Consider the following 26,389-nt stretch of genomic DNA (forward strand, 5'->3'; position numbering starts at 1 on the left):
CCCGGTGTGCCGTGCCCAGTTCCCGGTGTGCCGTGCCCTGTTCCTGGAGTGCCACCCCCGGTGTGCCGTGCCCCCGTTCCCCGGTGTGCCATGCCCGGTTCCCGGTGTGCCGTGCCCCGTTCCCGGTGTGCCGTGTCCCCGTTCCCGGTGTGCCGTGCCCTGTTCCCGGTGTGCCGCCCCCGCCGTGCCCGGTGCCACCGGCGGCGCTGCCGGCAGGTGTCGCCGCGGTCGCGGGCAGGCGGCGGGCGCGCGTGCACTTCCGACGGCGCTCGGTCATGCCCCCGCCGTCCCTCCCCTCGCTCCCGGCGCCGCGCGGGGCTCCCGCCCGCTGACACCGCCGAGGCGGCTCGCAGGGCGCGGGAGAGCGGCGCGGCCGCCCGGGCATGGCCGCCGGGGCCGCCCCCGCCCAGCGCCGCCGCTGAGAGGCAGCGGGGCTCGGCCCGCCAGGTAAGGAGGGCTCCGGGGCGAACCGGGCGGGCCGCCGAGCCCAGGGCGGGCGCGGGGAGGGCGGGGGGGTGATAGGGGCGGGCTGCGGGGAGTGGAGGGGCCGAGCGAGCGGGCGCTGCCGCCGGCGGGGGGGCCCTGCCCGCCGCCCCGTTACCCTCCCGGGGCTCCGCGTCGCAGCCGCGGCGCCCGCCGGGCCCGCTGCGCTCCCGCTGCCGCTGCAGCGGCGGTGGCAACGCAAGCCCTCCGCCACATCCCTTTCCCTTCCCTTCCCTTCCCTTCCCTTCCCTTCCCTTCCCTTCCCTTCCCTTCCCTTCCCTTCCCTTCCGCCCGCGCTCCAGCCGCCCGAACTCGCACTTCCAACCGCAGTCCGTCCCCGTCCCCCTCCCAACCTCCCCCCAAACTCTCCTCGTCCCCCCCAAAACGCGAGCCTGGCCCCGGGCTCGGTGACGTCACGGAGGGGCTCCCCGGCCCCCCCGGTCCCACGGGTGCGGGTGGCCGCGGTGCTCCCAGCTGGTGGTGCCGAAACGCCGAGGAGGGACATGGTGCATCTCTTGATAGCCCCGAGCCCCCCCTGAGCTCTTCTGCTGCAGCTGTGAAATTCCATTTAAATTCCTGTGCGTGTGTGCGCGTATTGTGTGTGTGTATGTGTGTCTGTGTGTATCCATCCTCATTCCCACCCCCCTGGAAATGTGCAGCTGGAGCAGCACCCCGAGCGTGGTGGTGGGATTCCAGTGGAGATGCTGAGCTGCCCAGGGGTCGGCATCCCGAGGGCTCTCCGGCCAGTAGAAGTGTTGGGCTGACGTTGCAGAACTGCTGGAGCTTCTCACTGACATCAGAGTGGGATGTTTCTGGGGTGCATGTTTGTCCCCCACTGCCTTTGATGGAGCGCGATGCCGTCCCTTAGTTGTGAGCAGATTTTGGCTGTGGTGGAAGCTCTTGTGGCCACTGGTCCCTGCCAGCTCTCCCCTTGGCTGCGAGTGGTGCCCGGGTTGGCTGCCCTCAGGTGACCTCCCAAAGTGATGGTTTGGAAGAACAAACCCAACAGTTGGGGTTTTGCATGGGAGAGTGCTCCTAGGGCCCTGTGCCAGTGGAGGGAGGGCATTGTTGGTGGTGCCAGCACCTTCCAAGGGCTCTTCCAGCTCAGCTCCAGCTGCCCCAGCTCCTGGGCATCTCCAAAGCCTTCTTGATAGTCCAGAAATGGTTCCCTGCTGAGTGCTGGGACTTTGTGGAGTGCTCCTACCCCACAGCTGCCTTCCCTGGGGTGGCAGCTTGTGTTCCCCAGGTGGGCAAGCAGTGCCGCGGTGGCTCTGTGGATGTGAGTGCTGTCACCTGTGTGTTGGTGGCAGAGGGTTGGCAGACCCATGGGGGTGAGGTAGACCTTGGCTGTGTGTGGTACCCACCAGTGCTGAGACTGCGACTCCTGGTGTCTGTCACTGCTTGATGAAAATGGACCTCAAGCTGCGGGGGGATGGTGTGGAGAAGGATGGGAAGAAGCCAAGTGAGATGGAGAAAAGGACATGTTCCCCCCGAGTGCTCTTCCCTCCCCGTTCCCCGTGGGACTGAGATGTGCCTCAAGGCATGGAGAGAGTGATGATGGTGGGGGGCTCAGTGGGGGTCTGCACAAGGCTGGGGGCACCCATATCCTGAGCAGCAGCTCTGCAGCCCGGGGCTGGGAGCTGTGTGAAGTTCAAGGCAGGAAGTGAGAAATAAAAAATAAAAAGAAAGATAAAAATAATACCATAACCGGTAGAAACCACCGAGGAGATTTAGGGAAGCGGCATGGCTGTGCCATGGAGCCCAGAAAAAGTGTGCATCCTTGTCTGATGAGGAGCTGCCCGTGCCAGGGACCGCAGACCCACCTCTCCTCTCCCGGCTCTGTCTCCGCTGCAAGCCCCAGGGAACAATTGCATACAGAGTGCTTCGTTTCAGAGCCGCCACAGTCATTTCAGAGACCTTTTAGGCAGGAAAAGTGCTCTGTAGCGTGTAATTTGAAGGCTCTGCTCTGAACCTTCACTGTCGCTCTGCTAAATGATCCTCTGCTCTTCCAAACCTTTGCTGCCTGGAAACCAGCGGCAGTGACCTGGTTCCTGGCCTTGCTCGGTCCCAGGTCTCCCTTCCAGCTCTGTGCTAAGGTAAGGGGAGTTGCAGGTTGCAAGGAGCAGCCCCGGGTGCTTGCATGGGGCCTCTCAGATGTCAGAGTCCTGGGAGATTTCAGCCAGACTTAATCATCTCTCGCCTGTGCCTGAGCTGCAGAGGTTGTCACAGCTCACTAAGGATTTTCCAGCCTGGAGGGTCGAACCTTGTGAGGGCTCTGCAGGAAAATCTAGGGACTCCCAACTGATTTCCCCCTGAAATGGGGCAGCTGCAAAATTCTTTTTTGTAGCATCCCTCAGGCTTGACAGCTCATGGCAAAGAGAGGAAATGGCACAACTTTGGTTTAACTGATGGAGCTGCCCCACAGCCTCGCCGGCAGCACCAGAACTGAGCCCAGAGGTGGCAGACCATCAGTCAGCCAGGGAGCGTGATATTGCTGGGGGTTTCCTCCTCTTTTCTCTCCTGCCCATCCTTGTTAGGTGCCCTAAAACTTTTGTGGTTGCAGGCACACCTGCAGGAGCAGAATGAGCTGTGAGTCTCCTCTTGCCGTGGGCGCTGCCTCTCCTGCCAGGTGCAGGCAGGACTCTGAGTTCCCGGCAGCTGGGACATGCAGGCAGCTTGGCAGTGGAGTGCAGCAAAAAGGAAGGGATGAGGAGAAGGAAAAACATTTGGATATGAAGGGTTTGGCTGTCACCACTCGGCCTGGTCCGGTCCTGTGCTGGGCTGGCACCTTGCAGGCACCTGCGTGTCTCCTCTCGCCTCGTGCGGCTTTGCTCTGCTTTGGATTTGCTCCTGGTTCCTGCTGAGACAGGAGAGCCCCAGTGATGGTGGATTTATGCATGTCACCAAATCAGACACACAGCCACGGCAGGGGGAACTGTCTTGAGTCCATCCTAGCAGGCTGGATCAGCCCTGCCAGATGCGTACCTGCTGCTAAATCCAGTTGGTGCTGGGGACCCCACCCTGTCCCCAGGCGATTGCTGCCACTCACTAATGACAAGGCTTCCACTTGGCTTCCACTTGCATCCTATCCCCCACAGCAGGGCACGAGGCAGAGGAAAGGCATTTCCCTTTCCCTTCTGGGAGGTATGCTCTGCAGCTACAGCCCTTCCAAGGAGCAGGCAGGATGCATCCCAGCTGGGATGGAACAGACAGATCTGTATATCATCCTGCCACCATCCTGTCCCATTGCCTGCTCGGAAACATGCTCAAAATCCACCTGCTCAGCATTGCTTGGATTTTGGATTTTCCCCAGGAGGGCTGGTACAGCTGCTTGAGCCCAGCAGCAACAAAGCTTTCACCTGGTGTGGAGGAGGAGCAGGAGGAGGAGGGAGGCAGGTGCAGGTGCTGGAGATCCGGCATCACATCCAAGCGCAAAGAGCCGTCTCTGAGCAGTGGGTCCCAGCTGTGCCCATCAGCACCAGGCTGGAAAAAACTACATGTTCCAGCAAGCTGAGGGCCATCACCAGCTCTGCAAGATGGAGAGTGGCTCCCTGGGGCTGGCGGTCACCCCTGTCCCCGGCAGGAGGGTGGGATCGCTGCGGGAATGCCGCTTCACCACGGGAAGGTGGCAGCTTGGATTTTGCTTCGGTTGCACAGCCTAGTTTTGAGAGCTGGAATATGCTCAAAGCTGGGCTTTCTGAGTTGCTTTTTTTGGTTTTGTTTTCTTTTAAATGACAGCATTTCCCCTTTAAATTTACATCTCTAGCTGGGGAACACAGAGCCTGGTGAGAGAGGGAGTGTGAGACTTTTATAAAAAGAACGAGTCGGGTTTTATTATCCCTTTGAGACGAGCAGGGAAAATCTATACTGAAGGCATGAAATAGCAATAAAAATGGACTTTTTGCCAAAGCAAAATTAATTGAGTGAATCTCAGTCCTCAAGCCTGAGCTCTGAGAGGCTTATGAGTTGGATATGAACCACGCTGCCCCCTTCCAGGCTCTCATCCCCCAAGGAGGAGAGGCAAATCCTCCCTCCGGTCCTCGGTGTGCGATGTGATCAGCGCATGGTAGCAGAGGACTCATTCTTGGGATTCAGCAAGGCTGAGGTTGCCTCCAGCCCTGATGATCCCTGAAGCAAGGACCTTCTCCAGGTCCTTTGGCTGAGGGATGCTGATGATCATTGTTCCGGCATTTCCATCACTGTGATTCATGGAATCCCATCTGGACTGCGGATCTGGGGGAGTTCAACAAGAGAAAGGAGGAAGACTGGACACAGGCTGCTTGAACCCACTCTAGAAGCCAGGAGAGAATCCTGCTGTCTTACCCTGGTCTGGGCTTGCTCTTACTGACTGTTTTCCTCCCACGTCTCTGCATCCTTCTCCTGCCACACTCTGGGGTCTGGCTTTCCAAGATGCTTTCTGGGCAAATCCTTCACAGAAAAGGAAACTCCCCTCCTGGGGTTTGTTCTTCTGGATGTCATATGCGGTGGCACCAGCTCTGCTCTGCCAGTTTTGGGTGGGAGGATGGCAGGAGGAGCCGCTGGACAGAGCAGCAGAGGAAAGACGGATTCTTTTCAGCAGATGGTGCAAAGAGGATGAAGCTGTGTAAACCTCCTGAGTCCACTGGAGAGACGGAGATTAAATAGTGAGAGGGCTGAGAGGCAGCTCCAGGCGGGAGAAGGAAGGAGAAAAAAGGAAAATGGGGGTGGAAATAGGATTGCAGAGTGGAACTGGGGAGAGAAACTGTTGGTTTGAACAGGCATTCCTCTCCCACTTGATGTCTCCCCTCCAATTCGGAGGGCCTAGATTCAGTGCCATAAAAATATAGCCCTTTTCAATCCCTTATCTTGCAGGAGCAGAAACAATTGGCCTGCAAAGAAGGAGAAAACAATCTGTTTGACTGACAAACAAAACCACATTTCTGCACAAAAGGAGGAGGAGGAAGAGGCAGCTGTCTGGCTGCTGCTTCGGCTTTTTTCCTTTCCCCTCCCTCTCCTGTCCCCTCACTGACGGTGTTGGAGCGGAGCCGCTACCCTTGCCAGCAAAACACCCGCCGTTCTGACTGGCTGGGTTCAATGTCAGGCTCCTGCAGCAAATGTCATTGTCCTCCCTGCTGTCACCAGCCACAGCAGAGAGGCACCAGCCCTGCCATGATGCCCTCCTGGGGGTGGTGCAGAGAGAGGTGGTACCATCAGCATCACTGGGCCCTGATATTGGGTGAGGTGCCCACTGAGTGCCAGAGACAGAAAGTGATGCTCAGGAGAGAGGGACGGACCAAGTCCAGCAGCTCATGGCTGCTGAGTTGGGGACAGAGGGAACACAGAAGATCCCTCATTGAGGAACCTTGGGGGAGTTCAGCCAGGTTGTGGGCAAAGCTGACATTGCAGCATGTGGGCAGCATGCATGGAGCACCTGAGTGCTGCAGCTGGAGATGCTGCTGGAGCCTTGTCTGTCTCCAGCTCTGTGCCTCAGTTTCCCTGTCTGCAAGGTCAGCAAGATAACACATAGGTGGTGTGAAGAGCTGGGACACAGAAGTGCCCTGTGCCCCTAAAGTTGTTATCCCAGCAAGTTGTTATCCCAATAAGGAGTTATCCCTAAAAATTAATTACGGAAACCACTGTACAAGCCAAACTGGTGCTGGGGGGAATCTGTCAGAGAGGAAGGAGCAGAGCCCATGGGATCTCGGCAGTTCTCCATCTCTCTGGAACAAACTCCTCACTTGGAGGCCTTTTTGAAAAAGAAACTGATTTTCCCCATGTGATTCCCTGACCAGGAGCAGCAGCAGCAGTTTCCTGCCTGGAACAGCTTTCTGAGGGGACTCTGCTCTATGGGGACATGTGAAGCAAACACCCACGCTCTGAAAACAGCCAAATGCAATACCCAGTGCCTGAACCTGGAAAAACAGAGGCTGGAGCAAAACAATCTCTGCAGGGGCTGGTAGTGCACACAGAGGGAATTGAAGTAAATAAAGGGGCACAAGAAGCAAACCCTGAAGCCCCAGGACACTCTTTTGATGCAGTTGCTGGTGACCTACTAGAATCCACTGGAAAGATGATCCTGCAGTGGTGGGTGGTTCACTTTTCCTTTTCTGTTTTTTAAGGAGCTGTTTCACTTCTCAGCCAAGTAGCAAAATAACATGTAAGAAATCAGAGATTCCAGGTGAGTTAATAACAAATAATGAGTCTCTCAGTTGCTGAGTGGTTCTCTCTTGTTGCCGCAGTCCAGGCATATAACAGCCAGGCTTTCCTGAGCATCCTCAGCCAGGCTTGTTGAAATGCTTGTATGGATTGATAAAAACATCCTGAATTCAAGGGAATTCAAGAGATCCAGCCTCTGCTTTCTTAGATTGCCATAATAGAAGCTTTGGGGAATAGTTGACCTGAAACATTGGAAGAATTTGATTTATTTTTAATTCCTGCACCTAAAATGCAGAATTTTCTGCCCTTTTCTTTCCTCTTTCATTTCAAAGAAAGATGAGAGGAACTATCCCTGCACGTGTCAAACTGCAGGCAAGAGAAGATACAAAAGATGACTGGACTACTTTTACAACTTTGGCACTTGACTTTCCTCCCCAGAAGGGGAAGATGCACTGTCAGCCTGTCTTGTGATCAGGCTGTATCCTTTTGTTACCCTGATAAACGTCAGCTGACCAGGCTGGGATGTAAAAAACTCCATCTCTACCAGACCATTGCTGCTCTGCTTCACACACAGTATTTGGGCAGGAAAGGGCCCAGCATCTGCCCATGTGAGTGATGCTTGCAGACTATGCCTGGCCACCCAATGTCTCCATCTCCTCCATGCCCTGCCAGCTCAGCACCCGCTCTCTCTTACCTACTCCGGCCCCCCAGATTCTCCCTGACTTCTCCCTTCAGCTCCTTCCTTCCAGCTGAACTCTGAGGGCAGAGGTGAGGGTTTGGCCTCTGTGCTCAGTGCTGGTAGGTGCAAAGCAAAACTCGTGCTGTAATAAAGTAAATCTAAGAAAGATGTGGAGTTTGGCTCCTGGGCAAGAAAGAGCTTTCAGGTTTTAGCAGATTGCTGCTTTTCTGGTATGGCATACTCCAAGCATGGCCATAGGGACAGCTCTCAGGGGAAACCAGAGTTTCACTTAGCCCAGGGCTTGAAGAGATGTGGCTGAGGCTGAGTGGGTTGTGTTGGAGCCCTGTCTCTCAGTTTCAGACTCTGGAGGTGTCTGGATGCTCACAGTTCCTGGCTGTTAGGACAGTGTTTCCCATGGCAGAGCCAGCATTTGGTGAAGCAGCATCCACCTATGTTTTATCCAGACCTACCTGGATCCTCTCCTTTCCCTGGGCACCTCCCACCCCTTCCACCAGCCACAGTCACACAATCCAGAAACTCATCCTCGATGTTACTCTGCGCTCATGTCTCTTGGGATTTGGCCAGCCTGTGTCAGAGCTCCGCGCCTCTTCCTCTCCAGCTGCTCTGCTCTCGGCTGCGTCACCCAGAGCATCCCTTCCTCCTGCCAGGGGTGGCTTTGTACATCCTGTTTCCCGAGTTGCTTTGCCCTGATTTATACTGGGTCACAGGCATGTGGGTCCCTCACTTGGCCATGGTAGCACAGCCTCTTTGATTAGGTGTATCTCCAAGCATGACTTCCATCTGTCCGTCAGTTGCTGTAGCTGATTCCTGCAGCATTTACAGCCATGCAGGGGCCTCGGTCCTATGGAATAGCCACTGATGGTGGCAGGACTGTGCAAAATGATCTGCTCCACACGTTTCACCTCTTTCCTATTCACAAATTGTTGGCGATTTTTTGTAGTTGCATTAAGTATTCTGAGTGGCTGCGATTTCCCCCATCGTATTCATTATTCAAAATTGTTCTCCAGATAATTTCTGCAAATAATTCGCAGTCTTCGCTCTTTTGTGAATACTTGGTCTCAAGAATGAGAGTCGTTTTAATTGGGATCTCACATCACATGATGAGTTTTGGCTTCCCGATTGGGCAGGCTTAATTTTCAGACTTGAGGTTTGGAGAGGGAAACTGTTGCAATTAAGAATTTGAAATGCACTTTCTTCCAATATCTTTAACTGATGCTTAACATTAACAGTCTGTCTTGCTTTTTATTTTTTTTTCCCCTTCCTGGCCAAAAATCCCTGTCGGTAACTTGTTGGCAAGAAACACTTGGAGAATATAAACAAAAAGGTGGCACCAAAACAGCTAAATTTAACATATCTGAGAACTGGAGTGATGATTCACAGTGGTTTGTTGTGTATTATTCACCTCGCTCTGGTAAAAATAATGATGAAAATAATTTAGAAACACAAGAAGTCACATAGCAAGGGGACATTTATAGCACTTGGTTTCATAAAATCTTCTGTCAATGGTTCTCTGTGTGCCTGGGAAACATCCTGTGGGCTGGCTGGTGTGTTGTACCCTGGCCCTTGATGCTCCAGCCCTGGGCTGGGGCTGCAGCTGTCTCTGTGGAGGGAAGGGAGGTTCAACCAGCCTGGCACCTCATATTGCCTTGATCCACACCCTCAGCAGGAAGGACTCCAGTTGCCTCGTGCAGAGCTCGACTCCAGGCAGAGGGTGACCATAAGTGACTCGCCCAAGGTCACACTTCAGCTCCCTGGTTCAGCTGGAAATAGCTCCAAGGTCTCCTGATCACCCCAGCAGCCCCCTCGCTGCGGGGCGAGACGGAAAGGTGCAGAGTTCACGTGTCTTCTCTAACCGACAGCTTGGCTCCTGCCACCTCACCTAAAACCTCCTTGGCTCTATTTTCTGTCCTCCACCCTGGGACTGAGTCAATACAGCCCCCTCTCACTCTCCCCTTAATAGCAGGGGCTCCTGTGGCATATTTATGCCTCCGAAGTGGAGCGCTGCGCCGGCGCTCCCGTTGGTGCAGCACCCGCACAGCCCGGATTGCTCACTTCCACCAGCTGCTCCTGCCGATTTCCCTTAAAAATAAAACCCCTCTAAAGGTACAGCAGGGACACCTTAAATGCAGAGCTGTGGCGTGCAGTTAATCATATCCTCTTAACGGGTTTATTCGCTCATTAAATATTTAAGACTCGTTTCTCTTTATCAATAGTGTGGAGGCGTGCAGGCCCCGGTGCAAAGATTTATGCACACAATAGGATCGGTGCATTTAGATTTGTTTGAAGGGATCTGAGAGCCATTTAAAACTCGACCGAGGGGGACGGTTTCTGCTGCCACTGTTTTCCTCTGGTGAGGTTTCTGCCTCCTGACTGTGGTTGGGAGGTGGCAGGAGGGGAGGTCGCAGGGTGCAGGCTGATTGCTGGCTCTGGTACCCCTATGGTTGCTTTTGAAATAGTTGTGCCCCCTTCTTGAGCGACGCTGAGGTCTTGGAGGGCATGTGCCTGGCTTGAGTGTCTAGTAGTGATGAGGATGGTCTGTGTGTGGAGGCAGTACCTGGTGCTGGGACTGTGTTTGTGGAAGTGATGTTTTGGTCCCTGCTTCCCATTCCTGTCTGTGGGAAGAGCTTTGCTGTTGTGCCTCAGATGTGAATTCCAGCTCGTCTGGTGCCATTCGGGAGCTGTCATGCAGCTGCAACATCTGTTGTTCTTCTGTTATTACCTGGGCTCTGCTCTTCATGCAGATGTAAGAGCAGTGGTGGCCTCTTCAGTTCATAGGATGGGAAGGTGTGAAAGCCACACCATTATCCTGCCTCATCCTCCCCATCATCTGCCCCACTGCCCACCTCACTCGCCAGTCCAGACCCCCATCCTGGGCATCTTCCTCCAGCACCCACCATCTCCCACGTGCCCTATGCCTAGTGCCCAGTCCCTACATGGCTCTCCATGGCTTCCAGCTGTTGACAGATGTCTCTCACCCTGAGTACATGGAGTGATTCCTCCTGCTTATGTGCACCCCCCTGATAGGTGTGCACCTGTTCCTCGAGCTCCACGGGCTGTGGGTTGCGATGTGGGGTGTGAGAAGAACCAGGGGCCTGCCTGTGTGTCCGAGGGAGTTGCACAATGTGACCTGCACCCGTCCTTCCATGGAGCACATTGCTGGAGCTTGCAGGGACAGCAGGTCCCAGCATGCAGGACTCTATCTCCATCTCAGCAGTCTCTGCTTAGACTGGGAGGGAACATCTCATGCCAAGACCTGTCCTCCCCAGGCTGCAGCTCGGAGTAGGAGATGGCAGCAGCTGACGCCCATTTTTTTTCACCCCCTGTGGCATCCTGGCAGGTTCTTTCTGTAGCTTTACATGCAGCCAGACATGCCTGTTCCAAAAACTCCTCTCTGGGAGGTGCAGGGGGTGGATAGGAAGGGTGAGTAGCTGCAGTGGCAATAGGCAGAGCTGGCAGCTCCCTCCTGAGGGTGTGAGAAATACCCTGGCTGGATTATTGACAGCCCAGAGCATGGGAAGTGCGTGCATGCGTCAGATATTTACCCAAACCTCTCCTGCTTTGCAACGTGCCCACGAAGAAAGGATCTGACAGCAATAAAACTGTCGGGCGGCTGCTGCTGCTTTTTTTTAAAGTTCTATGATAGCTTCTCCCCCCCCCCCCTTTTTTAATAGCTAATGCATCTGTCACTACTTTCCTAATGAGCTTTCCGAAAAGGGCCTTGGGGACCTCTACCTATCCATGTGGGCTTGGATTGGAGCATACTCAGGGGACACAGAGAGGATTCAGCTCCCTGTTTCACCCCCATCCCCTCCCCAAACTCCTCTCTGAGGGCAGGTTGTCCAGAGGGAGGGGAAGGCAGCAATATCTCAGCACTCGGCGAGCTGGCGTTCACCCCCTGCAATCACAGCCAATAATGACAAAAAGACGGGGCTGCTGCCAGAGATAGAGAGCTGAGCTCCAAGCGTTACAGCAATGTCACAGCCTTGGGACTGCTGCTGGCTGCTACTGGAAAGAAATTTCCTCACAACAGGCAGAGTTATAGGAAGGAGCCATTGATTGCATTAAAAAACACCCTCCCCACCTCTTTTTTTTGGCATGGATTTTCAAGGCTTTTTTTTTTCTTCTCCCCCCCCTTTCCCTCTCCATTTGCCATTGAAGTTGCGTTCAATAAAACCCATCGCCCGAGAGCGTCTGTTCGCATGTTCTCAGCAGTACAATGGGCAGAGGACTGCAGTGTGCAGAGCCCCAGCCAGCCTCTGCAGACAATGAGGGGCTGGCAGCGGGGCAGGGGGGGCTTCTAGTTTATTTTATTTCATTTTTCCCCCACCTGCCAGCCCCCACTACTAATTGTAATCACAAAAGGCAAATGGGAAGGGACTGGGGTAGCAAGGCTGTGGTTCACTGGGGTCATGGTCTCCATCAGTCATTCTCCCAGCCTGTTGCTGGGTAAAAGCTCAGCTCCTTGGTTTATCAAAATGACTGTGCAGTTAAAAGCCTCTTTGCCCAAACCTCCCCCCACAAAAAAGCTGTTTCAACTGACTCAAAAAGCCTGAATTTCCCATTACCATCCATGGGAGACTTTCCACTGAGTTCTCTAGGCATAGAAGGGAAAACAGAGGGTTTGGTGACTCAGGCACAAACCTGGGATCTCTTCCTTTTGCTGATGCTGTTGGCAAATCCTTTGGGATTTAGCCCAAATCATCCAGGGACCAAACGTGCCATCCCTGTGCCATTGATAGTGCACAAGGGGACGCACCACTTGGCAGGAGTGAATCCCTAATTGTGCTGTGCCCGAGTTCCCCACAGCTGTGAAATGTAACAGTGCTCACACTACCTTGTGTGATGGTGGAGCAGCTAATAGCTATTAATGCCAGGGAGATGCTTCCAGATCTCTAGATAAAAGGTGCTCAAGGAGGGAGAATTATTATCAATGTGGGCCAAAGAGCTACAGGGGATTCGAAATCTGTTTGTGTTTGTAGGATGTAACCACTAAGGAGGGAGAGACTGGGACAATGGAGCATGCACAGCACTAATGGAATGAGCGTAGGAAAGAGAATATCTCTGGAGACCCTTAGAAACCATTTCCCAGTGGTAAGATCTACTTGGGTTGTTTGTTCTTCTTCCCAGATGAGAGCTGCAGTCGTGGACGCTTTTATCACTTACGAGCTGGCCTAGATGGAGGACGGAGAGTGTATTGTAGGGACGAGCCCGCCTGGCTCTCCACTGTGTGGGTACGGATTTATCCGGTCTCAGCTTCCATTTCTGGCTTTCAGAGCTGTGTTTTACAACAGAGGAACCTGGACTGAACATTTCAGACCTGTTTTTCAAGCTTATGGGATTCAGGTTTCACCTCTGGTAGAGGTGCAAGGGCATGACTTGGGCATCTTGAGGGTACAGCAGAAGGGTTGTTCAGGGTGGGCTCATCCTGTCCCATCTTGGGATGGAGCCTTGGGATATGGATTGGGCTGAGGTAGGGATTTGGAACAGCTCCATGGTAGCATGTGGTGGTTTCTTAAGGCCATTTCACTCAGAGATTCCCTTTTTCCGGCTGATTCAGTCGTTTCTTGCCATGGTGACAGTGAAGCTTGCTCAGGCTGCGCATGTTAACATGCTGTGGTCCAGGCTGGAGGCTCCTGATGGGCTCTGAGCCCGGTGGGGCCAGGGACTGTACAAACACAGGTTGTCCCATGAGATTAAAACAAAGCTAGACAAGCTGTTTGGTGTCTGTGGTCTGGCAGTGCTGAGACCTGTACATTGCTGTGCAGAGCACTGGGCAGGCAGGTAAGACACTGTCAGCATCCATCCCGGCTCCCTGGAGTGTACATCCCATGGATCCTCACTTCCATCCCGCTCCAAAACCACGTTGCCTTTCCTTTGCACCCTGATACAGCCTCATTTTGTACTCAGGGGAGCTGCAGCTTTTCTCACTGGAGACCTGCAGCACACCATGCTCTTTTTTTCCTCTCCTGTCCTTTTTTTTTTTCTCTCTCCTGGACACTTTACTTAGGTTCTTTCTTCCCTCTCATTTTCTCTACCATCAAATGAAAGCCATTCAGACCAAAACGGTTCAGTCTGCTCTTTGTGTCTGGAAAACAGAACACCAAAGACAGCTGGACCTACCCGAGATGGCCACGGCCGTGGCAACAGTGGCTCTTTGTTAGCGCTGTTGTCTCTGCCCCTATCTCCAGTGTCTGGGGCCCTGTCTCTTTAAAGCTTTAGTGTGCTGTGTCAAAGCCAACAGAGAGTTCAGCTTATTAATGGATTCGCTAGGTTAATATCCCAACAGTTTGGTGTGGTGGGGTTTTTTTTAGCTTTCCACCAGCATAATTTAGAAAGAGGGGGAGGGAGAGAGAAAGATAACCCAGTCCCATTTCTGGGGAGGAGGGCACGGCATGGCTCATTGCTTTGGAGAAATGGAGCTGGAATGGTTGGTCGGGGCCACGAGAAGGTGGTGGCCCAGCCCTTTGCCTTCCTGTCTGTATGTACATCTCTCTCTATCTCCTTCTCCTGCGGGGTTCCCTGCATCAAAGCTTCTTCCAGTTCTTATGCTAATGAGGTGCATTAATGCTTAATGACTGTGAACAGGCTTGTTTAATTGCACCTATCTGAGCAGGAGGCACGTTGCTGTATAAGAGGGAACGACCATGTAAGCAGCTGCATGCCCTCCTGGACAGTCTTAATTACATGTAAAACTGATGTGATCTAAACCACCAGGCTGGTGATTAGTTTAGTGAGGCAGGTGGTACTTTGCAATTCAGTGCCTCAGAAACTCTAGAGCAAGTGAGATCAGATTCTTTCGTAGGCTATGGAGGATAAGGCAAGCCCTGATCATCCTTGAATTTGATGTTGGGTGGGGACAAGCACGGCATAGTAGATTAATTTAATTAATTTATTGCAGTTAGTTTGCAAAGACATTATCCGCCAGCGTCTGTGCAGAATACTGAGCAGTCCCATTAATGCAATGCTATTTTGCCTGTAAATCCTCTCCCCCCGCCCCTTACAGGAGGAATGAGCTGCGATGGTCTCAGCTTTCTGCAGCGTTATCTCGCGCTGGGTGAATACGACTGATTGTCTGAACTACAAAGGGGCCCGGCTAATGCAAAGCCATCCCTATTGGCACCAGCCCTAGATTAATGACTCTGCATGCATTGACTTGGCTCCAAACTGGATTTCCCTAGAGCAGCTCGCTGCTGTCTGCACTCCTGTATCCTCTAACTGGGCTGGGACTGTTGGGCGGGCGAAAGCCTCGGAGCTGGGAGCGCATCCAGGTGGGAATGCTGAGGATGAGGTTGCACAGGTATGAAGGTACCTGTTACCTGTGCCAGCCATCTGCTGCTCCTTACCCACCCTCGCCACTTGTGGTTGTTTGTTTTGCTTTTATTCAAGGGTTGGACTTGATGATCTCGGAGGTCTTTTCCAACCCAATCGATTCTATGATTCTATGACTCTATTCACTGGAGGGGGGATGTTTTTTAAAAAATTACAACCAACCTTTTTCAGTAATGGCTTTGGGCAGGGGAGTAAACTGTATCCCGCAGGATTTTGGGGTCGGTTGTGCTCCCAGGATAGGCATCTCCTGGCAGGGTGGGTGCTCACCCCTTTGCCATCCCCACAGCAGACTCTTCCCCTCGGCTCCCCTCCCTGGGGTGCTTCCTCCCCGTTGCTGTCCCATGAACTCCCTGATCTCCCCTCTCCCTGCCCTCCCGGGCCCCAGCCCAGGCTCTTCCTGACGTTACTCCCACAACAACCGCTTCCTTCCCGTCCCGGCAGCCCCCAGCTCTGTACCAGCCCTGCCTGGCCCCTCGCTATCTCCCTGGGACCCCTGTCCTGCTCCTGCACTTCCAGCCACTGCTGTTTATTTTGTAAAAGGGCTCAGAGGCGCTTTCTCCCGGAGAGAATTCCATGGCCGCGGGGCTGCCGGATGGGAGGTCACACAACATCCCACTTCCACCATTAAAGCCTTCTCCTGGTGCCCATAACACCTGTGGGGTTTGGGGATTGGAAACTCACCATGTGGGACATGTTTTAGCCGACGCAGCAGGAGCAGCTCCCCAAAATGAAGCATCCCCCCTACCCTGCTGTGTTTCGGGCTCAGCAGGGAAGGAGGAGCTGGACATGGCAGCCACCTGAGTGTGGTGGGAGGCAACAGGAGTGGAGAAGAGGCAGGCAAGGTGTCTGGTGGGGGACAAGAGTGCTGTGGTGTCTTCTTTGGTGTCTCCCTCCCAGTTGGGATGTTTCCTGGCAGGAGAAGGCACAAGGCAGTGGCTGAGGGGCTGGCAGGAGCAGGCACAGAGACCCTCAAGGGAGAACAAGGACCTGCCTGGTTTTGGGTGGGAGCTCCACTCCGAGGGGTCACAGCTGCCCATCTCACCATGGGGAAGGACAGTGGCTCCACCACCATCTGCCTTCCCCTCACTCACCTCATCAAGGCTGTTCCCTTCCTTGTCCCACCAGGGCATGTTTTGCTGCACCAACACTTGGCCTTGCAATGGCTCCAAGGCAGACTGGGTGGAAAAGCAGACAGAATCACAGACTACTCTGAGTTGGAAGGGACCCACAAGGATCATCGAGTCCAACTCTTCAGTCAATGGCCCACAGAGGGGATTGAACCCATGACCTTGGCATTATTACAACCAAGTTTTAACCAGCTGAGTTAAGACCTTTCCTCTCAGAGAAGCCACCCTAAGTGCAGCCCTGTTGGTGGGGGCACCAAGGCAGCCCCTGACCATTGTCATATTGCTTCTTCCAGGGACCACCTGAGACCTTGCTGCAGTGGTAGTGGCACAGTCACCCAGAGTGCCACCCCTTTGAGTGGGACAAGCACCCCAAGACACCCCATCACTGTGAAACAGGAGTTTTGCTCTCCTGAACAGGGATGCTGCAACACCAGTGCCACATCAGGGTGCATCCCACCGGGGGAGGCTCAGTCCTGCCTTGTCTGTGGGTGAAACACCCTCGTGCTGAACCCCCCAGCCTGAGCAAAACCTTTTTTTAGCACTCCCCTATTTGCCAAGCGTACTTCCTTTCTTTTGATTCTTACCACCTACATACAGTCTGACTGCAACGGCAAAAAAAGAAAAAAAAGGGGAAAAAAAAAGAATTGCAACATTCAGTCTAAGGCTTTTCTGTCTAATGACGTTAAATTTATTAACCAAAACTCCAGCTGCACCAGGCTGGGATCTAATAATATTCAGGCTATGGAGACATCAAGTAGAAAGAAGCTTAAAGCCCTTTTTATTTCACAGTAAAACTGTCAGTAAATAACTGGATTGTCTTGAGACTGAGAAAATGGGGATTTATCTTCCTGAACATGAAAAGTGTGCTTATTTTTTTTTATCAGCTTCAAAAAGCCCCAGCAACCTTGATTTTCCTTCCACACCGTTCTCAGCAGCTCTGCCAAGCCCCAAAACCACACAAATCAAGAGACAGGCTCTAAAGATATTTTTAATTAAATTAATTCCTTTTCCTTCCTTCCCTATTTCTCCCTTGTCCCCTCCTCCATCCTCTCTTTCTCTCTCCCTGTGTCCCCAGCTAATGACTTCTAAGCACTGTGACATTTCAGCACTGACTGTCACTAACACCACACCTCCGTGCTGGTTATAAATTGGGCACAGAGACATAAAATTCCCTGCAGAAGGTCCCTGTTTGATGATATTCTCTGAGGTAAATCTCCAATAGCTCCCTGTTTTCTTTAATAACGCTAATAGGCATAGATTAATTAAACTGTTATATTACTTCCTTCTTTCTACCAGCACCAGTTAGAAATCTTATTACCTGCTCCTCTCTGCTTGCCTTTTCCCCAAGGTGGTTATATTCCAACCAGTTACCAAGGTTTCTCAGAGCCTGTAGCACAAGGTGAAACGGCAGACAGCGTCTCCATGAGGCTGGATCCTGATCCCAGCCCCTGGCTCCCAAACCCCACCGACCTCTGCAGAGCCTGGGCAGGCGTAAGCGGGGTCAGGATTAAGCCCAGTTTGTCTGAAGAGGTTCTGTCTTGAAAGCAACAGCAGGGCTATTGTTGAGTCTGGATGCCCACTCTAAAAGGGACCACAGCTGTAGGAAAGGGAATTGTATACATCCATCAACTCCTTCAGGGCCTCAGGATGTATTAGTTAAGATTGCGGGATAGCATGTCTCGGCTCCACTGAAGGGCTCCTTTGAATGACAGGTTGGATATACTGTTGCACATCTGGCCGCTGTATTATTGAACTGCTCCTACGGTTGCATTTTCCAGACCGCGGGAATGTGTTGGTTCAGGAGCTGAGGGGGAAAGGATGAAGGGGACAACATGTGGGAAAGTTAGAGGGATGCATCCCGTGGGGTGGGGTGGGTTTGGATGGAGCCGCGTGGTGGAGGCGGGGAGGGAAGGGGGGAGCGAGGCAATGCTTTCACACAAAATGCCGTGTTGCCATTTGAAATCCACTCCAGAGCTTCCTGCTCTAATTAAATTTGTCACCATCGTTACTATAATGCCTGCCATTCCTCCGGTGCTTTTTGTTCTCAGGAATCCCAAAACATGACAGAGGCAAGGGCAGATCCTCTGTGTTTCCTCTGCGGGAGCTTTTTCAGAGCAAAACAGGGAAAAACACAGTTGTAGGAGCTGCTTTGGGGCAGGAGTGCAGCTGCCTTGTTGGGGACACTGAGGCTGGGAAATCTGGGCAGCCCTTGACGGTCTTTTCCAACCTTCATGATTCTGTAAGGTGTCTCCTGGGGCTGCTAATTTGCAGGCGCTTGAGTGAACACCCTGGGAAGGTCTGTTGAAGCAAAGAGCCCTTCTTGGGCTTTCACTTGGCTCATCCCGCTCTCAGCCCCTCTGAACCCGCACAGAGCCCAATGTCCCTGAGCCACCTCTGCTCTTGGCACCACGTATGCCCACTGGCCACTGCCAGCCTGCCAAGAGATGCCCTGTATGGCTGCTCCGTGCCGCTCTGGGGCGGGAGGAATTCACTAATTACTCACATCTCTTAATATGGCCCCTGAACGCTGCCAGAGTGGCGTGAAGGGCTCAGAGCAGGAGACACAACCTGCTCCATCGTGTCTTCTGTGTCAGCTTGCAGCGAACTGAATGCAAAAAGGCTGTCTGAGCTGCAAACAGCAGAGCCCTTGGAAATTTAAAGGTGCAGAGCACAGAAAACAAAGGCGTTCACGCTGCTGAATATTCATCCTGGTGTCTGATCCTGCCAGGAGCAAAGCCCGTACAGCTCCTGTGAAAGCTGATGGGAGGGAACCTTGGTCTCAAACCTCATCTTGGGCTCCAGCCCAAATCTAAGGGGGGAGAGCAAATTAGTCCTTAATGCACATATATCTTAGACTAAAACCTGATAAGGGAACTCTCCTATGTTAATTTACCTGAGTTATTTACTATACTGATTGCTGAAGGTACTCTGATTAGCGCATGAAATATTTCTATACCTTCGGTCTGATTAACCCATATCTGCAAAATAAATATTTGTCTCATTATAGTTATGCGATCGTGCAATCAAAGACCCTATCATAATGGGAAAGGGAGAGAGTATCCGTGTGAAAAAGGCAGGGAATGGCGACACAGAACGACCAGGTTGGAGAGCAAGGAGATGAAAAGCAGGGGCATGGCTGGAGGGGGAGGCTCAGTGGTCCCAGCCTCTGGCTGGAGGGGGGTGTTGAAATGCCTGGGGGGGCACGATTCTCCTCCGGTGCTAATTGGGACTAATTCCGTTTGACTCAGCAGCGTTGCGCCAGTCCCAGCGAGAGGAGGGTCAGACCTTGGGAATCACAAGGGTGAGTCCCAGCAGGCTCCCAGCCTCCAGCTTTTTTGAAACAGAAGCAGGGAGTTCCCGGCAGCGCGGTGCGTGTGCCAGTCTCCCAGACGAGCTCTTAAAATAGCCCAGCGCACCAGGCTGTGGCACCGGGAGAGAGCGCGGAGGATGGAGTGTTCAGTCTTCCTGGCCCAAATCTGGGGAGAGGGGGGGGTTGGCAGCTCCCTGCCCAAGGCAAAGGTCGCTTAAAGTGTGATTTGGGGACATGGGCAGCTGTCACCCCACAACCAGGTGGCAGGGAGCAGAGGAGTCATCAGCCGAGGATGCTGGCACCACTGAGCATGCTGGACATCCTCCCTCAGCGAGGGGAGCTGTAAGTCATCTGGAGGAGAGGATCCCCCCTCTGCTGTTACAGGGCTGTTTTGCATATGCTCTGTGAGGAAAAGAGAGGAGTTTTATTGTGGCTGTACAGAAGAGCTAAGTCAAGAGGCTGCTTTATGGCTGGCGGATCCCGGCGTGGAGAGCCAGGCGTCCCAGATGCAGCATATAGCACAGCCTGGCAGCGTCGGGGAGCACTGCTGCAGCACTGCTCAGAGAAAGAGCTGAAGTCATTTTTCTTCTAAGGGCAGGGGGTAGTGGGGAGGAAATATGAAGGCAGCCCTGTTGCTAAGGAAATCTGCTCTTTGTATGGTCGTACATTTAGGTAATGCTAATGAAAGGCCATATAGTAGCGAGGTGCAGATGTCAGCACTGTGCACTCCTGGATATTTGATTAGCATTTCTTTGACTTTGCCTCCTCTAACAGAAATACCTGAGTACATGGATATTAGGAAAACAAAATCCCCCTTCTCCTCTGCCAACAGCCCAATGTTGCGCAGAGAAAGGAAAAGCCAAAATAAGACACTCCATAATGAATGTGTGTTTTTTTCCCCCTGCACACACCCTGGAGAGGATGAGAGCAAACATGTGATGAGAACAGAAATAGTCACATCACTTAATGCATTGCTGGACGGTACCCAGCCGGCACAGCAATGAACCTGGCGTGAGACCCGAGAGCAGCAAACCAGCATAGCATCCCATTTAATGGCTGATGGCCCACAGATGTTTTAAACCTTGAGACTGCATCTCTCAGAGGTTTCCCTTTCAACTCAAGCATCCACAAGCAGCTTTTGGAAGCAAGGGCTGTGGATGCTGTATCCGGGGACCCAGCACATCTGCGGATTAGCTGGTGCATGTGTATGTGTGTGGCATCTGAGCCTGGATCCAGTGATCTGGCTTAGGAAGCAGGAGAGGACCCGTGCTGCCGCTACTGAGCACCGTGTCCTGCTCTTGAGCATCACTGGAAGAATGAGTCAGCCTTTTTCCTTCACATGGGGGTCGAGTGGCTGCCCCTGTCAGAGTGTCACTAATGAAAGCACCCAGAAATGGAAGGACTCTGTGCTTGCATGGCGTGCTTGTGACAGTCTTAAAGACCAGCTGCTCTGCGTGAGACTTCCAGAGAGTGAGAGCGTTTGAATGAAGCCCTTATATCTCTCTCTCTTTCTTTTTCGTTTTTTTTCTTTTTTTTTTGCCACACAGTGCAGCGTGGGCTCTGTTCCTCCTCGCCTTTTGCTCTTGCTCCCTGGGGCAGCCCACTGTGTCTCAGAGGCATGAGGAGTGAGTCCTCCCAGGAGCCCTCCAGCTCGTGTGAGGAATGGCCCCTTGGGGGCTAAATCCAGCAGCGGGGCCCGAGGTGGCAGAGATGTCTGTAAGCGTCTCTCCTCGATGACAGCAGCGCCTGGGACAGAGATTTGGAGGTTTGCACGCCTTCACTCCCTCTCTGCTAGCCCCTGCCCCTCCCTTTCGCCGTTGTGCAACATCCCAAGGGCAATTACAGCAATGCTTACGTGGAGGAGTGATATTGGGAAAGTATTTAGTCATTTTAACTGTTCTGCTGGCGGCTCCCCTCCCTTAAGGTGGTTCTTATTTCTTCTTCTCTCTCTCCCAGCATTTCATGGCAAGTCCTCACTGCACCCCATGGCCCAGTGGCCCCTCTTGGAGCATTCTTGGCTGCCAAGGACTCGTCTTGGCAAGGGGGAGCACAAGCTCCCACAGAGGAGCCACATTCTCCTCAGATAACACTTTTCCTTTCCTTTCCTTTCCTCATCCCTCACATGCTTATTACAGTGATTTTAAAGCTTCCGCCCCTTTACAGCAATGGCAGGGGGGATGTTTTTGAAAGCAAAAGTAAGAGGCAGGAAGACATGGAGCTTCTCCTGCTCTCAGAGGCTTCTGGATGCTTCTCTGTCTGTCCCTGGAGTGATTTTCCCTGGGCTCAGTGTAAACAAGGCAATCCGTTACGGCAGTTTGAGTGTTACTCCACAAACACGCTGCTGGTCCCTGCCCCCACCACAGGCTCCCTCTGCTCCTGCTCTTCCTGCTGCCCTTCCGTGCTGTGCCGTGCTGTGCCATGAGCGTTGGTTTGGCACACCAGTTATCAGATGCTTGTCCACATGTGGGAGCAACCTCTGAGCACACTGGAGAGTGAGGGAAGCTCCAGTGGGAACTGGAGCTGAGCCTTCACAGCCCCATCACTCACTGCATGGGTCACCCCAGTTCAGAAAGGCAACTGCCAAATTGAGGAGCATTCAGGAAAGTTTAGGGACACTGATGCACTCCCAAGCAGAGACATGGAAGAGTCTTGGGTATTGTTTATCCTAAGAAGATGGTGAAAAGAAGAGGCCTCAGTAAAAGAAGATAAGCTCACATGTGCACAAGAACAATACTAAAAAATACATGATTAAAGTTACAGAGTCAGCCATGGAGTGTGTAAGAAATCCTGGAATTAAGGACACCTGAGCGGCTTATGGCCATGGAATGCCATGCATTCATTCGGGCACAGCCTTAGTTCTGTGGTCCCAAGGTGTTCCTCCCCCAGGGGCTTTGCCTCAGGGAGTATGGGATGGATGGAAGTTGGTTAAAAGAAGCTCAGTGTCCAGTTTGTGACACTACTCTGTCTGCAACCCCCATGCCTCATTTGCTGTGCATTGTGCAATTGTTCCTCCTGTGTTATCCCAAAATGCTAAGCCTGCTCTTGCCTCTGGCTTTCCCTTCCTTCGCTCTTGTGTTCCCTCCATGCTGCTCAGTTCCTGGCAGGGGGGAATAGCAGCACCCTCCCAGCAATAACCCTTCTGGAGAGGGCTGGCTTTGCTCTGGGACCCCAGAGCAGGAGGGAATACACTCTGCAGCTCCAGCAGGGCTGATGCAAGTGCAGCCCACATGCTTCACACTGCCAGCATTTGATTTTCCATCTGTTTTTTGTTTTGGTTCAGTTAAAGGCAGAGAGGAGAGGTGGGTTTTGGTGTGAACCTCCTGTCTGTCTGCATGGGGTGTGTGGGACAAAAGCAGCTTAGCACGGAAAGCCCCAGAAGCACCCCAAGGAGTAGGCTGGGGAACTTAGAAGATACCGTTTCTCCTGAAGCCGTGGGAAAAGTGTATATTTAGGAGAAGCAGCCTTGCAGCCTGCTGTATGTATTCACTGTCTGAGAGCCGAGCCAGCCAGAGCCTGGAGGGGGCAGATGGAGGAATTAAGGACATCTCAGCTGGGCAGCAGGACCAAGGGATGCTTGCAGGGGAGCTGGCTCCCACACCTGAACCGCTTTGGAGACAAGGCTGGGAGTTACCCATGCTTTTCTTAGCAAGAGAGCCCTCCACCGGAATAATGTGTTGTGGACATAAAAGGAGATCTGGAGAGGGAATATTTTCACCCTGGAAGCTGCTAAGGAACTTGCATTTAGCTGCTAGCAATCTGTTTCAATCTGGGTTCCTGTCCCAGGAAAGAGAAAGCAGAGCAGTCTTGCTGTGCAGACTGACTGTAAATTCTTTCCTAGCTTTGCTGGGGAAAAACAATGTGCTCTCAGTGAAAACCTCCCAGAAATCTGGGACGTGGGTATTTTATGTGTCAGCCCTTAGCCACTTTGGAGAGAGCTGCTAAGGAGACCAGTCAAGTATATCCCCTGACTTTTGTTTACTGGCAAGTCAGTGGAGTGTCTGGCAAAGGACGGAGATGCTGCTGCCCTTGCTGAGCTGGCAGGTCACGGTGACACACGTGTGACCACAGGAGAGAGACTGGGAAACTTTTCCTGAGAGAAGAGATTTGAGAGGGATATGTGTAGCAGAGCACAAAACTCAAAAGCCATAGTGAAACTTTGCATTTAGATGCCCGCAGCAGCAGCCTGAGGAGCTTTCCATGAGGACTGATACATTTCCTGCCTCACAGCATTTGCTTAGAAAGTATTCATAAATATACCCACCACTACTAACCAACCTTTTCTGCTGGGAATTGCCATTAGCAGCTAAATTCGGTGCTTTACATATAAAAAGCACTGAGACTTAATTCTGTGTGATGCTTTCTCCAAAGTCCTTGTAGAAGAGACAACTCCAAGCTGGATTTTGGCTGAGTTACAGCAAGGTGTTGGGAAGCAGGGATTGTATTGCTGCATCCAGGAGGTGCATGTGATGTGACAAGATGCTGTGATGGATGGGGTGTACTCCCCAAAGGTGGACCCATCAGACCTTTGAGTTGCTGCACATGGAAGTAGCTTCCTTCAAATGTGCTCAAACAACAACTCAGGGGGAGACAAAAAAATGGACAGGTTTTCCTGGATGCAGCAAGAATCCTGTAACAGAATGCTTTGGATTGGAAGGGACATTAAAGCTCATCTCATTCTAAGCCCTGCCATTGACAGGGACACCTTCTACAGGTTGCTCCAAGCCCCATCCAACCTGGCTTTGAACACTTCCAGGGATGGGGCAGCCAGAGTTTCCCTGGGCAACCTGTGCCAGGGCCTCCCCACCCTCACAGGGAATGATTTCTTCCTAATATCTAATCTAACCCTGCCCTCTCTCAGTGAAGCACATCCCTGATTCTGATTATCCCACCACGCTGCAAATTCCTTCTGCAGCTCAGGGGCTGTGCAGGATGTTCAGCCTTTTGGACAGGGAGGGAAATTCCTCAGCCACTTTCTCAGCAGTACCTGGACTTTCCCAGCTGGGGTTGTACCCATGCAGAAAGGAGCACGGAGCAAAGGTCCCCATGGAGTTGCTGGTTTGGAAGGAGGTGCAGTCTCATGCTCTGGTCTGTGGAGGAGTTTCCAAACACAGGGAATTAGGATGGGATTTCAGTGGAAGCGGATTATCCCATTTCTCTCTTCTCTGAGCACATTTCTCCCACTGAGGCAGCACATGACAGGCAGGGCAGCCGAGGCAGCCAGCAGGGCAGCTCCCATGCCATGCATGCCAGAGGAGACAGCCCAGAGCTCTGGAGGGTTCCCTGTGTTCCCAGTGTGGCTGGAGCAGGAGCAGGGATGGCAGGAGAGGGATGGAGGGGCAGCAGTCAGCGGGCACAGAGCTGTGGTGCTGGATAGGCAGCACAAAGCGCTGTCAGAACAGCAGGGACTCCACTGGCGACGGCTGCAAATGGAGATGGAAAGGGCTGGAGAGGAAAGGACGCGACACAGCTGGTCCCCTTCGGCTTTGATCTTGAAAGCAGAGGGGTGTTGGCCACAGAGTATGAGCGGGAAAGAAGGGGGGTGACTCATAAAAATATTGGTGTTTCCATGAAGATGCTGTTACCTGAGGACAGGGAGGAGGAGGGACCTTCCTTGCAAATGTGGGGGGAGCAGGAAGAAAAAGTCCCCCCTATGCAGAATTTCCAGCCTGCTTAGGAACACAGAGCTGTTTGCTCTGGAGCCAGAGAGCTGATTGTTTGTTTGCTGGGAAATGCTGGTTTTGTGCAGAGCAGAAGGTGGTTTGTGTGCTTGTTGCTTCAGGGCAAAAAAAGAGAGAAAAATAAAGGAAAAGCTGATTTTCTTGGAGGCCTGGGTGGAGATGTCTTTGGAAGAGAAAAGAGATCTCCTTTCTGACAACCCATCCTGGGCCTCTATATCCTTCCTGTTGCTGGATGAGGAGGGAGCGGGTTGAGGGGGATGATCCAACCCTGGATAGCTGGGGAAAAGTCAAACAGCCCCAGGATCTTCAGTTGGAGACTCTGACCACAGGAGGGCTGAGGGTTTGGTCTTCCTGACCGACCACAGGGTTTGTGCTGGGGAGAGGGTTATGGTTTACTTAAGGCCATGTAGATCTGCTGCTCCATGTACACCCGATAGCACAGGAGGACACAAGAAGGACAGGTGGACACAGCTGATGCCTGCCCTGCACCAAAGCAAGCTCAAACTTTTTCTCTCTGGCCCTCTCCATGAGCCCTTGGGGAATTCCAGCTCACAGGATCCTTATATGCAGCGTTGGACCAGCTCTAATTTTTATCCTGGAGGGAAAAATCACTGGAAATAATGCTTCATCACTCTGAAGGTCCTGACACCACCCTTAGCCACCACATCACAAACCTCCTGTCGCAATTGTGATCTGCGTATGTGTCAAATCTTGCCTCGCAGATAAAAGCTGCTCCACAGGCACCTTTTGTACTAAAATACGGAGCCTTTAAAATGTGAAAGAAACAACAAAATGTAGGACGCCACACAAAGCTGACCCACTGGGGACTGGTGGGGGGAGGCAAAACCCACAAGAAGGAGGGCTTGACACACAAAAATTGTTTTGTTAACAAAGCATCATTGTTCCACTCTGAATCAGTTTGACTGGAGTGGTAGAAACACCCCATCTGGAGACAGATGGAGAGTTTTCTGGCTAAAGAGACAGAGGGAGGAGGGCCGGCTGACAACCCAGTAGATAGCATTGTCTGCTGCTACCTTGGCAGTGGAGAGGAGAAAGGGTGGGTGGAAGATCAGACCCCCCTGTGCAACTTGCCTGGCACTCCAGTTCCTTCTGGAGGGTGGTGTGTGCCCCGGTTGGCAACTCACACCTGGGGATGAGACTCCCTTTTTTCTTTTGGGGTTAGTTGGGTGCTCATGGAGACCAGAAAGGTATGTGGGGAGGCTACAAGTCACCATGTCCCCCTCCAAAGTGGTCTTGGTAAGATGGTACCATACCAATTGTGTGCTGTGCCAGGGCTTTGTGTGATGAGAGTTTAGCAGCAGTGGGGGACCAAAGCGGAAGCAGCTTTTCAAGGTGAGCACAGAAGGCTCTTGAATGGGATTTGCCACTACTTCCAGGAGAGCAGGATTTAGGCTGCTGGGAGGATGCTGAGTGGAAACCAGCATGGTCATAGCTGCTGGGAGTGAAACTAGTGGCAGCAGCAAGAATTGATGCAATGCCAAAACACCCAGGGATAGGACATGCATGGGGTACCCTGTGACCCAGCAGGCCTGCTGGATGCCTGAGGACCAGCTCTTGGAATTGCCCTGGCCACTTTGCTGAGGTTGGAAATGAGTGAGGAGAAATC

At 52.7% G+C, this 26,389-nt stretch overlaps 1 protein-coding gene across 2 annotated transcripts in view; it reads left to right on the top strand.

Moving 5' to 3' along the window:
- Positions 1 to 274: 274 nt before the first annotated feature.
- The window catches only part of RAI1 (retinoic acid induced 1), a 73,868-nt gene continuing 47,753 nt past the window's right edge, over positions 275 to 26,389 (top strand). For both annotated transcript variants that reach the window (XM_071571404.1, XM_071571405.1), the window contains exon 1: positions 275 to 447. The gene's annotated coding sequence lies outside the window, so the exon portion shown is untranslated. The remainder of the gene's footprint in view (positions 448 to 26,389) is intronic.

The sequence above is a fragment of the Pithys albifrons genome, chromosome 16 (genome assembly GCF_047495875.1).
Source record: "Pithys albifrons albifrons isolate INPA30051 chromosome 16, PitAlb_v1, whole genome shotgun sequence".
Classification (NCBI taxonomy): Eukaryota; Metazoa; Chordata; class Aves; order Passeriformes; family Thamnophilidae; genus Pithys; species Pithys albifrons.